We start from the raw sequence: 15,210 nt of genomic DNA, 5'->3' as shown, positions 1-15,210 counted from the left end.
TAGTTAATAATGCTTCATGAATGGTTTGTGATGTAATGATAGTTATGTCTAGTATGTGGTAATGATATGGGCAAATTCTATAATATTTATTACATAAGAAAATAACTCGAGCATAACATGTTTGTAGATGTTTAAGAGCTCATTTATGCCACGTTGTATGTTATTGGATAAGTATGTATCTATGCATGTGGTGTGAGAGTGACAAAAGGCTTGATAATTAGACTATTTCTGGCCACATGGCCTGAGCACATGGGCGTGTGAAGCCTTAACGCAAGAGATTTTTCTAAGTTTTTCATGAGTTCTCGATTGGGTCCCGAACCGCCCCGAATGCATGTATTGGGCCTCATAAGCTCGCATAAGGGACAAATTACATGTGAAAAGAAAAGTTTTTAATTATTTGAGATTTCATGGCCCTGTTTAGTATGGAAGTGTTAGTAAAACTCAGGTAGCACCTCGAACCCCGTCCCGGCGTCGGATGCGGGCGAGGGGTGTTACATTTAGTGGTATCAGAGCATGGTTTAGTCGGTTCTCGGACTAACTTTGGCGTAAGAGAGTCTAGTTATACATGCCATAGTATTACTCGTGATAGTGTGATATCTCTCGCCCTAACAAAACTGTTGATTAAGACAGAATGAGTTCCAACCGAGCAAATCTTGATAGAGATAAGAGTAAAGTTGAGATTATTGAATCATGCTTATGATATCTGAAAATTTGGAAAGGTATGAAAAGAAATCCATGATTTTTTTTATATGAACTAGTTTTCATTATGTGATACTCTTGAGATAAAGAATGTGAAATAGTGGAGTAAAACACGCTTAAGTTGTGAAAAGCGCTTTTATGCATGTTAGTATTCATACGATGTTAAATGTCCAACTTGATTTGGCCAAGTGTTTAGGAAAAGAAAGAAATTTGCTTGAAATGACAGAATGTATGTATGAATGCTTTTATTGCATGATTAATAATCAATATATACATGAGGTTGACATTTATGTCTAGATTGATGAAGTCAATATGCAATAATGTTATGCTTTATAATCTCGATTCTGAATCATAAATGTCACAATAGCATGAAAGTTGTAATGAAAAATCAAATTGGGTGGAACGCAGGAATGAGTACGATCGTTCACTAATGAATTGACGGAAAAGACTATGGTTGGACCATGGCAATACATGAGATTTGTGTGCGGTGTAAGACCATGTATGAGACATGGCATCGGCATTGAGGCGAGGGCTAGTGTAAGACATGTCAGGACATGCATCGGCCTCGAGATGATAGCGATGTCGACATGTCCGGGACATGCGTCGGCTACGAGATGTGCTAGTGTAAGACATGTCGGGACATGCGTCAACACGGTTACATGTGTCGATGTAAGACACATGCGGGACACGGCATCGACACAGATGGATGAGAGCTAGTACAAGACCATAGTTGAACTATGGCATCAAGTAGCGATGTACTCAAAACCATAAGACGTTCTCCAATTTGATAAATATTGGCAAGTGATTAAGACTAAATATGGGAATTTGATAAAACATTAAGGGTAATTTGAGAAAAGAAATGAAAGTTTGAGTTATGATAAATTCACTTATGTTTAGCTAATATTCGCATGGAATAAAGTTGCATGTATTACTGAGATATGTGAAAATGTGTTCATAACAAGTTAGAAATTTGAAATGTTTGAATCAATATGCGTAAAGCTATATTGTTGTTGAATATGTATTTGCTTGAGAGTCAAAACTTTAGAGGCTTTACAATGTTCGCCCCCTTACCAGAATAGAGTTATACGATGAGATTCTCGAGAGATATGTTGCATAAGCTTGCAAAAGTGAAACTAAAAAGTATAATAATGGAATAGTATGGGATTAGTGAAGACAGAATTAGTTAGAGGAATAATGTCAGACTTGCACTGATGTTTAAGTATGTCGGATTCAATCAAATAAAAGTGATGGCTATCTTTCTCTTCTGTGTATTCTATGTTTTCCTCAATTCTGGGGAAATACGTATGGTTATCCCTTTCGAATGGAAATTCTATCATACGAGTATGCTAGTGACTGTGATATTAGATGAAAAGCTCTATTGGTCCAATTAGTTATAATTGACATTTTCCCCATCTCTTCAGATTTCTATTCGATATATTAGAATGAAGTTGATAGTAAAAAAAAATCTATGTGAGATTATTCGATGTTCTATTGATTATGGTTTATATATGCGAGAATTATATTATCTCTATTATGAGAAATTCTAAAGCGTCTGAATGTAGTTTCCTTCGGTTTTCTCGAGGATTTTTCGGATCATCTTTATGATTTTCTTCGGATTATATTCTCGGATTTCTGGTATAGTCTTTATATCTTGGAATTTCTTATATTGGCTTTTCTATCGTTCTTGTTTCGAGAATTATCAAGCTTAGTTTATCTTTACGAGTAATCTTTGACTTGCGATATTAGAATCTGTTATGATTAAGCTTCTGGCTCGACCATAGAAGTGTGGGGATTTCAGTGTCGAGATTTCTTTAAAATTTCTGGGGTAAAGAATGGTTATTCTGCAAAAGTAAATCTGAGTTATGTGCATTTAAGTTTATTTTCGGTTCGAGAATACCGTTCGTGTTCTTTGGTAAGTAGTCGTGCGAATGTAAATGATGGGGTTTTATTCTTGAAAGTATGTTATGGAAACATATTAGTTGGATTTCTCTTGTTCGAGAGATGTTATAAGTATAGTTATCCTGATTAATAAAAAGACCACATCTATGAAGTTGGAATCATTTGATTCATGTTAGTAAAGTTTCTAAACAGTTGATGATCAGAGTATAGAAATGTGGCTATAAGTGGTAAATTAAACAAGTACAGCATGATTCGACTTTTAATTTGGAATTGCAGGGAGGATTTGATTTCTGGTTTCTATTACTATTAATTCAGAGTAAGATTTCAGTACCTACTGAGAAACTCTGGGTATACAGAGAATTGAGTACAGAGTTCACAGCAGTATCTTGTTTATTCGTTCAAAGGATGTCGAATTGTCTATAGGGTAAAGCCGAATATCAAATGTATTCGAGATTATTATTGTCAGTGATGACAGTGGGAAGAAAATGAGAAAGGACTGTTATGAATTTCGTATCGGGATGTCTCTCATTTCCGGAAAAAGGAGAGATGCAAGTTGAATTGTGAAAGATTGATGATGGAAGTCTGCATGATTATTTTAGTATGTACAGATATATTATTCAATGATGTGACTGAGTTGTATGTTTCGAGTTTATAGTTCCAAGAATGTCGGTCTCAATGTTTAAAATTGAGCTCAGAGGTTTATACCTCAACTATGGAAAAGCTATAGGAAATCTTGAGTATGAGCTTGTGCGGAGTTGTTTTGTAAGTTGTGAGAAAAGATATAAGTGACTCGTGAAAGTAGAGAACAACTTTTTCGGTAAGATTTTCGGGACGAAAATCCCTAAAGGGAAGAAATGTAATGACCGATTTTAGGCCTAGTCGAACAATGGTTTCGGGACCACTATTACGAGGCCAGAAAATTATTTTAGTATTATTTTATGTGTTATAATATGATTTTATAAGTGCATGTTAATTTTGGTATATTAATTTTAGCGATTTCTAGTCCAATTTCAAAAAGGACTAAATCGCGTAAAAGTAAAAGTTGTGTTTTAATACCTAAAGGTGTTAAATTGCCTTGTATCTTAAATTAGGGTCTTTAAAGTGAAATTAGGCCATTGAAAGTGTGATGGCCGGCCATGGGAGACAAAATAGTTTTATTATTAACAAATAAAAAAAAAAGAAAAGAAAAAGCTATCATTTTCTCTTCCCTTCACCAAATATGCAGAAAGAAAGAGTTTTGAAGTGGAAAATTTCAGCAACATATTTCCCTTGCTTGTAAGTGATTTTAATGTCTTTGCTTGATGATTTTTGTATTTTGGAACTCCTAAAGCATAAGCTTTCATATGAGGGACTTTTGTGCAAGATGATAAAGAGTCTAGGGTTTTGCCATGAATATATATGTGTTGTTTGCTGTGTTTTTATGGAAGATTATAAGTCCTAGTTGTCTAATAAACAACTTTTGTGAAAGAAATTGCAAGAAAATACCTTAAAAAGGCTAAATTGCTAAGTTGTAAAATGAGTTGTAAATGTGTAAAATAGTTGAAATTATGAGTTGCTATGGTTATGAAAATGGTTCATCTAGACTCAAGGAGTAAATAAATGTGATAAAAATTAATTTACGAGCATTGGGGCAAAAGTGCAAATATGCAAAATTTAGGGGTCAAAATGAAAATTTGTAAAAATATGATTTTAGACCCATATGAATATTGTGACTGATTGGTAGGCTAAATGTGATGTTATAGATGATGAAAATTGAGACTTGGACCTAGAACGGAAAGAAATCGATTTATGGACGAGTATGTCCTTTTCACATTTGTGGTATCGAGGTAAGTTCGTATGTAAACAATACCATGCTATACATGTATTTAAATGTTATCATTACATGAATTGTACAGATATTAATGTGTATGTGATTAATAGAAATATGATAAGACAAAGCCTTAATAGACGAGGAAAAATCCCGTTTGAACCTTAGGAATAGAATAGGATACGAGTGACATGTCACTAGGAATTATGAGCCTAGATGACTAGCTCGAGAGTGAGCATTGAAATGTCATGAGATATGAGGTAGCTTTAACTACAATTGAGGCACTTATGTGCAAAGGCTTTTCCGAATATCTAATTAGTATTCCAAGTGTTCAACGGGCAATCCAAGGAAAGAGTTAATGATGGTCCCAATGAGGTAAGTCATTGGTGAGTATGCACTCGAGTTATGTTACGAGTTGTGCAAGTATGTATACTAATCCTATGAGAATGCCTTGATATGTGATGATCTATGATGCATAATATGTGTTCTTACCATGATGGATAAAATGGTGTTGTATTAATATTATGAACAATGATCATGAATGAGTAATTTAGTCTTGACAGATTTGAGTTACTGCAGTAGTGTAACTTTGAAAATACACTAAAAATAGTGAAAAATGAGTTAGAGGCAGAATAAAATATGAGATTAAAGCTTAATGAGTCTATTTTTACATGAAAGAAACAGAGGAAGAAAAGAATTCCATATTGTTTGATATTTGAATTCTTGTGAAACAGGGTCTGAATGAATTCGAGATCCCTATTCTAACTTTAGAAATTCACCAAAATTGTACAAAAATTATTAAGAGTTATACCTTACATGAATGGATTCCTTATTGAGTCTATTTTTATGGGAAATAAATGACATGGTCGTTGGAATTTTTTACAGGGAGAAATTTGGTTTGTAGTGCACAGGGGCAGAGTGGTCATACCCTAAAACAGGGGATACTTTAACTAATAAACTGTACTATTTGGCTTAACCAAAAATTCTGGAAATTTTATGAAAGAAAGGAAAATAAATCTAGTTCCAGGGAAAATTAACGAAACTTAATTCGGAGTTTCGTAGCTCCAGATATAAATAATTTAGTGACCATTGCTCAGAAAAACAGCTTGTAGTGAACTTGAAAATATGTTGTAAACATTGATAAAACAAGTTAATGAGTTGCTAATTGTTTTCATATGAACTTACTAAGCGGCTTACCCCTTCTTTCCCATGTTTTCTAGAGTTTCCAGGTTAGCTCGGGTTGGAGGCCGTCGGAGATATTATCACCCTATCGAGTTAACGTTATCGGAGTAAGTAAACTCAAGTGATTCGAGTCTATGGCATGTATAGGGTTTTAATGTGAGTATGTAATATTATGATTTAGCCAAAGGCATTGGCTTGTTATTAAGGTAGTATTAGTCATGTAAATTAGCCTATGTCGGCTAATGACATTATGGGCCCATATGATTATTCTTATGCATGTATGTTATTATCTCTTGTGATGTGGCTTACAACATGTATGCCTAGAGATTGAATTGAGATTCATTGATGAGCTAGTAACTAATGCGAGATTAAGTGATTGGTAAATAGTTAATAATGCTTCATGAATGGTTTGTGATGTAATGATAGTTATGTCTAGTATGTGGTAATGATATGGGCAAATTCTATAATATTTATTACATAAGAAAATAACTCGAGCATAACATGTTTGTAGATGTTTAAGAGCTCATTTATGCCACGTTGTATGTTATTGGATAAGTATGTATCTATGCATGTGGTGTGAGAGTGACAAAAGGCTTGATAATTAGACTATTTCGGCCACATGGCACGAGCACATGGGCGTGTGAAGCCTTAACGCAAGAGATTTTTCTAAGTTTTCATGAGTTCTCGATTGGGTCCCGAACCGCCTGAATGCATGTATTGGGCCTCATAAGCTCGCATAAGGGACAAATTACATGTGAAAAGAAAAGTTTTTAATTATTTGAGATTTCATGGCCCTGTTTAGTATGGAAGTGTTAGTAAAACTCAGGTAGCACCTCGAACCCCGTCCCGGCGTCGGATGCGGGCGAGGGGTGTTACATTTGTGGTCTTGAAACCACTGTTCTAACTAGACCCAATTTTGGGATGTTATAGAGGCAACAACTAATGTTTGCTTTGTCGAATGCCATGGTATAGTAGTATCTCCACATGTAAATAAATATCCCCTTTAAGATTGACCTTTATGTGGATTCGATAAATATCCAGCATCAGCATAACCAACTAATAGGGATTTTGAATTATTTGAATAAAATAACCCCATATCAATGGTCCTTCTGAGATATCTAAATACATGTTTAATTCCATTCCAATGTCTACGTGTTAGAGAAGAACTAAATCTTGCTAATAAGTTTACAGTAAAAGCTATATCAGGTCTTGTATTGTTTGCAAGATACATCAAAGCTCCTATGGCACTTAGATATGGTACTTCAGGACCAAGAAACTCTTCATCATTCTCGCAAGGATGAAATTTATCTTTATTCACATCTAATGATCGTACAACCATCGGGGTACTCAATGGATGTACTTTATCTATATAAAATTTCTTTAAGATCTTTTTCATATAAGCTGACTGATGGACATGAATTCCATCTTTTAAATGTCCGATCTGCAGGCCAAGACAAAACTCTATTTTTCCAAGATCTTTCATCCAAAATTCTTTCTTTAAATAATTTACTACATTTTGGAACTCTTCAGGAGTTCCAATAATATTTAGATCATCAACATAAAGAGCAAATATGAAAAAGTTTGATCCATACCTTTTTATAAAAATACATAGGTAGATTGAATCATTTTTATTACCTTCTTTTAACAAATATTCACTAAGACGATTGTACCACATATGTCTAGATTGTTTTAATCCATATAAACTTTTCTTTAATCTAATTGAGCAATTTTCTCAGAAAACTCTATATCCTTCAGGGATTTTAAATCCTCTTGGGATTTTCATATAAAATTCACTATCAAATGTACCATACAAATAGGATATAACAACATCCATTAGACGCAAGTCAAGTTTTTCACGTATTGCCAGACTAATGAGGTATCTAAACATGATTGCATCTACCACAGGAGAATATGTCTCTTCATAATCAATGTCGGGCCTTTGCGAAAATCCTTGTGCTACAAGTTGTGCTTTATATTTTACGACTTCATTTTTTCATTTCATTTTCACACAAATATCCATTTATATCCTACCAGCTTTACATATTTAGGTGTTTGGACTATAGGTCCAAAAACCTCATGTTTAGAAAGTGAATTTAATTCTACTTGAATTGCGTCTTTCCATTTTGGCCAATCTTTTCTATTTCTACATTCCTCAATAGATTTAAGCTCAGGATCCTCATTTTCTTTTGCTATTTCAATAGCAACATTATAAGCAAACTTGTTGTCGACAACTATATTTTTTCGATTCCATCTTTGTAACACCCTAAATCCGGCCTAAACATTATGGCCAAATCCAGAGATGTCACAAAGAATGGGTTTTGAAAACGGTTACGTTAAATTATTTTGATTCAGACAACTCGTATTCAGTTATATCCATTATCGAAAACGTTAATCAATTGTTTTATTTGCCAAAATGAAATTTTGCAGTGGATGTTATAGTAAATGTTATTTTCTTAAAATCCCATTCGTAAGTTTAGAAAATCTTTGTTTTAGTAAAACCATATTTTTAGCTAGTCATCCCAATAAATTATTAAACGAAAAATCCAAATCTCAAAATTTGAGTCAACAATCTGGAGAGTCCAATTAATAAAAAACTCCCAGAAATAACATTTGAATAATAAAACCTTTAATTGAAATCCGTTCGTAAACTAGTGGTCACCGCAAGACTCCACTACACCAGTTTGCCTAAATCTGTGGATTACTTGTACAAAATAGATAAACAGAAGGGAGTTCACGAAAACTCAGTGTGTAATCCAACAAAAATAGACATGCAAAACATATAGTAAACTCAATTACAGTCAGATGCAGATTAGGTCTTATGGCCATTTCAGATACAGATAACAGAAATAGATATGCAAATACACAAAATAGATACAGTGAGTCCTACCCCCATCTTCTACACACCATCTCCGTCCATCCCATCACACCATGTGGGTTGAAAACACCCACCCATCCCTACACACCACATAGTATCGATGCGACACATATCAGATAATGTGCATCCTAGTTGCCAGATGAGAGACGATGATTTCCATTTAGAATACTTCCTCCTCATATGCAAATCCCACCCCAAAACAGATATAGAAAACTGGAACGATGGAAATGTTCCAGTGTACACAATCGCAACAAGTAATAAAGTGATAAGTAAATGTCGAGTTATTGTACCTACAGGGACTGTGAAATGAATTATTTATGAATGCTATTTAAAACACTTTAGTGAAGAAAAATATTTTTTCTTGAATAGGGTGATTAAAAACTAAGATTTTAAACTAAGTAAACTAAATAAATAAATCTCAAATGCACGATTTCAAAATACGATTTTAATAAAGATGACATAATTGTGTCAGATTAATTACATTTCTTAACTTAGAATTATTAAACTCATGTTTATATTGTTACGAATAAATGCAAGGCAACTCGGTAATTTACTAACTTAGGAACATACTCACCTACCAAAATCTATTCATCTCTCGACTATATCCCTATGTCAATTCAACCGATTAAACAAATCTTAATAGGCAAATATGTTATTGCACATACATACTTATTAAATCGAAATAATCTCTTGTACATATCCCTATGTCAATTCAAATGATTAATTAATTCTAATAAGCACATAAAATACTACGTGAGGTAACAAGATATCCCTACCTTGAAACAGTTTAATCACAATAATCTTGCAAGTTATGTAAGGCAAATGTATCGTCAGATACCGTTGCTAATTTAACCCTCAGCTACCTTAGATGATTAAACATGCACTAATTAAGTACTGTGTCCATTAAGTACAATTTCAATCCGTTTAAATAATTAATTCATTAGCTACCTCACAATTGTAATGCAAGAACAACTTAGTCATGATTTTACTTAATCAAGCATCTTACCGAGGCCTATAACAACATAAACACAATTTTAACAATTTTAGCAACGAAATGCAATCAACCTAACAAGAATTAAATTCAAGCTAAATTGATTAAATTAACCATTCCAACTACATAAATATCCATAGATATGTTCATCATAACAACAACAAAAATTAAAGAGATACGGAATAAGAATCAAATCCGGTGTAGGGAATAAGAATCAAATCCAGTGTTTTTTTATGGCTTGACTAGTATGCTCCATTCTTCCTTCTTCGCTATCCTTGTCGACCAAGGCTACTATGAACACTTAATTGCTGCTCCAAATGGCTGATGAATGCCGCTTTTCCAAGAGGAGAAATCGGCAAGAGAGCAAGGGAATTTGGAATGGAAAAGAAGAGAGAATGTGGAGAGAAGAGAGAAAAGATGTGAATGCTTAAGATGTGTTTTCAATAACCAGCCTAAGGGGGGTTTTATAGCTGAAGAGGGCTGCTAAAAATAGCTAAAATTATCAGCCAAAGAGCCCTCTCTTGGCTGGCCACACATGTGGCAAGGTTGATAGTTTCAACTTTGCTAATTTCGGCTCAACTGGACCAGTTTTTCATAAATAATTAATAATAATTTATTTAATCCAAGTTAAATTGGATATAAATTAAAATTAATTATATCATGAATTAATACACATAATTGGACCGAATTAGCCTGAAAATTAATTCGCCTTGATACTTCAAATTGTTTCTCGGTTTTGCGTTTCTAACAGTGTTTGCCGAGCCAATTTTCACCCTTTGTGTAAATCTGTTGAAAATAATAAAAAATAATCAAATTTTATTTTAAAATTAATTAAAATTAATTATGTTAATAATTTAAGTACAAAATAATTATTTTATAATATTTATATATTTTTTGACAATAATTTTACTGAAATTGTATGAAATTGAGTTAAAAAGGGCATGAAAAAGTGTGTATATTTTTGTGTTTCCACACCCCCAAACTTAATTCATTGCTCGTCCCGAGTAATGCATAAATTGAAAAGAATTTCTCAGAAACAGCTTTAAAAAAAAAAAACTCCTTTAAAACAACATTCTTTCCAGAATTATGAGTTTAATATATGTATGCTTAAAAACAAGAAATTTGATAGTTATGCTACTTAGGTATACATATCATTCAAATTAATCTCAACAACTATTATGATAGAAAAATTAGACTAAATGCTTTATTAACAAAGACATGTTAACCCTTACCAATTTGATTTTATTTCCTTATTCAAGATTAAGCTACAATCATTAAGTTTAACTTATGCTTTCATATGTTGCACATAACAATTTCTTTCCACTAATGTAGGCATAGAAAACTTGATTCAATAGGTCTTTAAAAAGGTTGTAACGTGGCTGGGCTAAGGGTAGGTAAAAGATAGGCAAATTTAGGCTTAAAACCTTAGACTTAGCGTCAATTGGACTTTGGAATAATTTCCTTCAATACACCAACCTACTTTGCTTTCACATGCTCTTTTGTACATCTATTTTCTTTCAAGCACATGTGCTCTTTTTTTAACACGAGCATTTTACTGTATGTACTACAATTTTTAGAGCATTTGATACTTCTTTCAACTGCCCCAAACTTATTTTCAAAGGATACTCTGAATAGTACTGACTCTAGGGTTTAGGACAATTTAAGGATAATTAAGAGAAAAGTGATGGCTAAATATTGCAAAGGTTCAAATAAAACTAGGCCATATAGTCTCAAAGTTGGATTTCAAAGGATAAAATTTCATTATGGTTGGCTTGAAAGGCTCAAATGGTCCCAACAAAAGTTGCCTAAATCCTTTTCAAAATTCCATGCTTCCTAGAATTTCACCTCAAGTAACTACTAAGTCAATTCTAAAGACTTAAACTTTCATGCACGTCTAACTTTCCTAAGGAACTAAAATTTTATAGTACAATTTGCATGCTTTATTAAAAATACATTTATGTCATTATTAAGCTAACATAAAAATTTATTGAAATAATTGAACTTTATTTATACTAAAGTTTAGCATACTTAACAAAATTTCAAATTTATTGAACAAAATATATCCTAATCATAATTAAAAGAAAAAAATTATTCTCAGTGGAAACAATTTCAATTTTTCCATCCCCCTACTTAAGATGAACAATGTCCTCACTGTTAAAAGCGAATAGATACTATACACCAGATAGGATTCTAGAAAAGAGGAGGTGAGTCAATTGACTGCTTAAGTACCAAGCTCTCTCTAAATCGAATCCTAGACATGTATATATCTATTGCCATACTTTATACTTTGTGACTTGTTTATTAATGACTTCCACCTCTTTTTTTATTATGCAAAAATAAAAATTTCTAATTAAGTTAATCCTAAAATAACCTAAGAACATAAATAAAATAAAGTCGAGATCCCACCTTTATTTATTTGTAGATCCTTTTGAATTCGATTCATCTTTTGCTCTATCATTATTGTCTTTGGATGAATCTCTTTACTCCTTCTTCGATAATGGCTCTATGGTTCAAATATGTAATCTGGAAACTCAGGCACAAAAATAAATGGGTCATTGTAAATTTTCGTAAGAGCACTTCTCATCAAGTCATCCCTTATTTTTTAGTATCTCTAGTAAGCTTGTTACTGTCACTGCATATTTTGCATTATGTCCATCAACTTTTACAGCTCATCTCGAAGATCTGGGCAAGGCGGTTGAGCTCTGAACATTGAAGTCTGAACATCAGGTTCAACTTCTGGTTCCATTGGTTCTGCCTTATCAGGGATTTCAGCTGATTGCATTGGTTCGATCTCTGTGGGATCTTCTTCTTCTTCTTCGGGATCCTCATTTTCTTCAACACATTGCTGTAGAACAGAATCTCTATCTATTCGATAGAGGTCCTAATCTATGATTGTGCCCTAGCTATAACCCGTCTTCTTTACGGTTGCAAAAATTTTAGCTTTCAAGCACAAAATTGTTATCGTAAAAGGAAAGTAAGTTGAGCCAGAACGTCTAGCAGCACAATTCTGCATCTCTCTCGAGATCATTTTTCCCACATCAATGGTCTTTCTAGTTAAAATCGAGTTTAATAAGACCATTCGCTCTAATGAAATCATAGTTCCATGTGAACTAGGCATAAGGCTGAATCGGATGAAATAGAACCATACCTTCGCAAGTGGTGTCAAATATTCTCTTCGACAAGTGTGAATTCCTTGTTTTGACATAGTCCACTTGGAATTTTGAACTGTAAGTTCCTCAAGAATTTCTTGCAAATTTTCAGGCTCAATATCACTTATCAAGGAAGAATATTCGTCGTTTCCAAAATTAAGTTATTCAAAGATTTCATTAATAGCATGTGAGGTTATTGGTACCTTGATTCCACGGACAGACTTTCGTCAACTCGCTTGATGTTAAATTCCCATAAAATTCACGAACTAACTCCTCATCCACACTAGGTCTTTTCTCACAAAACAACTCCCAATTGAGAATTTCAGCAACTTGATGAATGCGCGCCATGAAATCAACATAATTGCTTTCTTTCAATGTGAAGCCTTTCTCTGGATGCATCTGTTGATTCTTGAAAACACTTTCGTATCTCGCTTTGGCTTCTTCATAGTGAAATTTGCTTTATGATTCATCAATTTGGGCAGAGGCACAAGTTCTTTTGTGAGGCATGATTAACCACATTTTTATAAAAATTAAGAACTCCTAAAAAACTAATTAGAAAACAAAAGAGGTCGATTTAGGGTTGGTTGGAGGATTATCGACTAAGGATGGTGTGAGTAATAGGGTCGATGTGCCATAGAGGTGCTGGGCAGCAAGCAAACGTGTCGAACAGGTTCAAGGAGCGGCACAACCTGGCCTGGGCAGCTGGTCGACAGTAGGCAGCAATGGGGTGCGCGCGGGTTGAGGTGAGGAGTAGGTGCGGCACCAAGGAGAAGGCCAGCGAATCAGTGCGGTGTGTGTCTGAAGGTCGCTCGGTTTGTCTGGCCGATTGGGCTATCGGTAGTGCTACAGCTACGGAGTTGAGGGCTACAGAACTAGGTGGTTTGGTGGGATGAAAGTTTGAATGAAGAAAGATGGAAAAGGTTGGTGGTATTTATAGAGAGAGTAAGAATTAGAGTAGAATTCTTAGAACAATTTAACAATTAAAAAAATTAATTCTAATTCTACTCAAAGTTAACAACAATTAATAATTAATTAAAATACATATTAAATTATTAATTGCTATTAATTTATTAAAATAAAAGCTTATTAAATAAAATATGATACTAATCCTAATTTTATGCAAAGTTGATAATAATTAATATATATTATAATAGATATAATTATATATTAAAGATTATCATATATATATTTATAAAATTTAAAACATTTATTCTAGATGCCTTTTGAAAATATTTACAAAAGAGGCACCTAATTTTTATTATTTACAAGAAGAGCAATAAAATTTAAAAAATAGTTCAATTAAGTCCCTAGCCTTAATGAAAATTTGAATTTGAGTTGCAATTTTAAAACTTGGATCAAAATTGACCCTTTTATTTGAAATTTTAAAATTTTATTTTGCCATTTAGGGAATAATTTCTCGAAAAATTATGTCAAAATCAATTCCCAAGAAAGATTGAAGGGGTTACAAGTGGTCTCGCTTAAGTTCCAATCTCCTAGACAGAATTTATTTAAACATACTAATCCAGAAAATACATCCTAAATCATTTATTTAAAAAGAAAAGAAGAAAATTTAATCATTTGATATAATGGACGAGAACTGATCCCGTTCAATTTTATCTCCCCAGTAATGTTTCAAGCGTTGAGCATTAACTCAAAAATTACCTCCCTTACCTTGAAGTTCAACAACTCCGTATGGATAGACTGGATGAATCATAAATGGACCGGACCAACATGATTTTAACTTACCTGGAAAGAACCTTATTCTGGAATTGAGTAACAAGACTTGCTGACTGTTTCAAATTCTCGAACTCGAATGTGCTTGTCATGCCATTTCTTGAGTCTCTCCTGAAGTAATTTGGCATTCTCGTATGAAGACATTCCGAATTCTTCTAACTCGTTAAGTTGAAGCATTCATTTCTCTTTAGCAATTTTAAGATCCAAGTTGAGTCATTGGAGAGCCCAGTAAGCTTTGTGCTCTAACTCCAAAGGTAGATGATAAGCTTTCCCAAAGACCAACCTATAGGGTGACATCCTTAAACGTGTCTTGTATGCTGTCCTATAAGCCCATAAAGCATCATCCAGTCTTTTGGACCAATCTCATCGATTTGGGAAAACTACCTTTTCGAGTATGCCTTTGATCTCTTTGCTTGCCAGTTCAGCTTGCCTATTCATCCGTGGATGGTAAGCTATGGCAACCTTGTGCTTCACTCCATGTTTTTCAAGTAACCATTTCAACCACTTATTCACAAAATGGGACCCTTCATCACTAATGATGACTCGTGGGGTTCCAAACCTTGTGAACACAGGCTTCTGTAAAAACTTCACAACCTTAGCATCATTTTTTGGATATGCTTTAGCCTCAATCCACTTAGACACATAGTCTACAACAACCAAGATGCACTTGTGACCAAAAGACAGAGAGAAAGGACTGAGAAAGTCAATACCCCAAACATCGAACAATTCTACCTCAATGATGTTTGTTCAAGGCATCTCGTTTCTGTTTGTGATATTTTCGACCCTTTGACATCGATCACAACTCTTTCCATAAGCATATGCATCTTTAAATAGTGTTGGCTAAAAGAATCCGGCTTGCAATACTTTGGCCACA

At 33.7% G+C, this 15,210-nt stretch overlaps 1 long non-coding RNA gene across 1 annotated transcript; it reads left to right on the top strand.

Annotated features, from left to right (window-relative positions):
* Positions 1-4,333: 4,333 nt before the first annotated feature.
* LOC128290528 (uncharacterized) lies at positions 4,334-5,898 on the top strand. The gene is made up of 2 exons (XR_008280395.1): positions 4,334-4,424; positions 5,626-5,898. It is a non-coding gene; the product is annotated as an uncharacterized LOC128290528 (long non-coding RNA).
* Positions 5,899-15,210: the final 9,312 nt, after the last annotated feature.

Source organism: Gossypium arboreum, chromosome 3 (assembly GCF_025698485.1).
Source record: "Gossypium arboreum isolate Shixiya-1 chromosome 3, ASM2569848v2, whole genome shotgun sequence".
In the NCBI taxonomy this organism is placed as follows: Eukaryota; Viridiplantae; Streptophyta; class Magnoliopsida; order Malvales; family Malvaceae; genus Gossypium; species Gossypium arboreum.
The sequence above is the reverse complement of the archived record's forward strand: the minus strand, read 5'-3'. Positions and strand labels throughout refer to the sequence as shown.